Source organism: Triticum aestivum, chromosome 6A (genome assembly GCF_018294505.1).
Source record: "Triticum aestivum cultivar Chinese Spring chromosome 6A, IWGSC CS RefSeq v2.1, whole genome shotgun sequence".
Classification (NCBI taxonomy): Eukaryota; Viridiplantae; Streptophyta; class Magnoliopsida; order Poales; family Poaceae; genus Triticum; species Triticum aestivum.
In genome coordinates, this window is record NC_057809.1 from 55,507,154 (window position 1) to 55,509,984 (window position 2,831).

Sequence of the window (2,831 nt, forward strand, 5' to 3'; positions counted from 1 at the left end):
TATTTAGTTTGGCTACCACATTTATCATGCGGTTGTAGAGTTTTTTTTGTTCTATGAAATCGATAATTTTGCGTAGAGAGATATACCACTGTTCCGCGCTAACGCGCGAGACTCATCTAGTAATATTTAGGAATGGAGGGAGTACTATGTAAAGAGTTAGGTGTCGCACGGTGATAGTGTGAGGTGGGCCGTGTAATCACTGAGCCTGCATGTTTTCACTGCTCTTGCATGCCTCCGCTGTAAGAATGGAGAAAATTGTAATCTAGTAGTAGTAGTATACCTCCTTTCACCGAAAGCATGGGACATCCAGCAGTCCTACCACCTCAGTAATAAAGACCAAGAGCTGTCAAATCACATAGACCCAACAGTAAGTTGGACGGACGAAGCAACCATCACTCTTCCACCAGTGAGAGGTCGCGTCTGCTCTACCCGGGCATGAATGCAGCACCGATTCTTTGGAGCGGCGCTGACCGTTTTGGGCGGGAAGCCCGCGCGGGTGATGGAGGGGCTTTGGGTGGGCCATGCTGGTCAGGAGCGGGCGTGGCAGCTGTCCGCATGTCCCTATCGGATACGCCCGGAAACGAGAGGATGCACCGACTCTCGCGGCTAAAATCGTACACTACACAACATCTCTCTGTAGAAGTAGGTCGATCTATCGCTCTCTCTAACACACACATGGTGTTAAACACACACACACACACACGCGCGCGCGCACGCACCTTGGTCCCGTTGCACCTTCTCACATGACTTATTACACCTAGATGGAGGGAGTAGTAAGTATACGAGATACGGTGGCACACTGACTTAAGTCGAATACAAGTGGCCAAAATTTGTGTGCATGTTATAATGAGGATTCACTTAAAATAGTACGTAAGCGAACAGAGGGATCAATTGGACAGTGTTCCCGAGCAGTAGCGAGATGTGTGAGGTAAGATACACCGCTCGCGCTTTTAATTTTTCTTATTAATTTGTTTGTTTCACCCTCTGACTAGTGGGACCCAACATACTACGTGGAGAGAGGTAAGGTGACTAAGGCTGCATTATTTCTGCACCACTGTGGATAGTCTTACCACCAAAGCCACATGAAACGATTATGATTGAAATCCCAATGACTCCCACACGGCATGCTTGTCACACGAATGCAGGAATGTATAAAAAGTTATTTCCCTCTCGTTGAACATAACGGGAGGGTTGTGTAGCTGGTTAGCCTGTTCGCTCACTCTCTCGTCCTCTCCCGCTGGAGCCTCAGCGCTTGTAGTTGCTCTCTTCACACTCTCTCTCCCTCTCCAGATCTAAACAAGACTTCTTTGGCCTCTCTCTCCCCTCACTGCTGCTCAAAGAGCCGGCAGGATCCATCCGCCGGGAAGGGAAGGAGGCTTAACGCTATCACAGTCGGCGAGGGACTACCAGCGCAGCTGTTCACTTTCCACCCAGCGGCGGCACGGGAGGGCCTCCGACCCCTTCTTCTCGCCGCCGTCCCGTCGCCCACCGAACCACACCCCAAGAACCTTAAGGTATAATTTACTTACTCCACATGCATTGCTCTAGCTGCATGTATACCATGAATCTAGGACGTGGTTCAAAGAGGAAAGGAGTGGGGGAAAGTAGTGGGAAAAGTTGTATATAGCATGAATCTAGGACGTGGTTCAAAGAGGAAATGAAGGGGGAAAGTTGTATAGCATTAATCTAGGACGTGGTTCAAATAGGAAAGGAATGGGGGAAGTAGTGGGGAAAGTTGTATCGCATAAATCTAGGACATGGTTCAAAGAGGAAAGGAAGGGGCGAAAGTACTAGTTCAAAAAGGAAAGGAAGGGACAAGGCTGTAGAGTTTGAGCAGGACTAGATTTGCTGCGCTCACATAGGGAAAGGCGTCTAAATATAACAAAACTAGGACCAACACAAATATGCTCCTTGGTTGCTTGTTCTTTGTTGCAACAGACTGTGCATGACCACAGTACATCGGTAGATGCACATGGTGCTGGTGCGTCCACTGTCCCGTGCAACTCATTAGCTGTTGTGAATCTAAGGCCCTGTTTGGTTAAAAACTCCCTAGTCCCTACCTGCTGGGTTCCAGGGACTAAACATGGACTAGAGGTTATTAAATGACATGTGAAAAGACCATGTTACCCCTAGTAATGAATTAATAGAGACAAGGTGCGATGCGTGGCAGGGGCAACTGTTGGAAAAAGTCCCAAAAAGACTCCCTCGGGGTCTTCTTTCTTTAGTCCCAAATGCCCACTTTTAGTCCCTAAAAGTCCCTCCTCTTTGGTTTAGATGGGACTGACACGGAGTTTTTTAGTCCCTACACCCAAAATGTCCCTGTAAACAAACACCCTCTAATAATGTCGCTGGAAAATTGATGCAATGCCACAGTTAAAAGCAAATTACATGTTTAACGAATTTTATTGTTAATATAATCTCTATGTTAATATTAATCAATGCCACCGTTTGAGAAATGCTACTGTCTTGCTTTCTTTCCCATTTAGATAAGGTAGATGCTTCTTTTTGTTGGCTTCTGTGTCATCCACCATTATCGACCACTAATTGTTTCCTTTGCACCTATGTGTAAACAGGGTTATCTGCTTCACCTTGTTGCCATTGTGACCTTTTGTTGCACTGCACAAAACACTTTTGTTTTAAGAGTGTTTTGTGAAGTTCAACCAAAATGTCACACCGACAACGTTTCTTGATTGCTTGATCTTAGTGGAACTGCACAAGAGGAGATCTTACTTCCTATCCGTTAAGGCGAATTTGGTTCAGATCTTCTTCTTGTGAGTTGTTTGAATTCCGCATCATGAGAGGTCAGTACTAGCCTTCTTTCACATGATTCT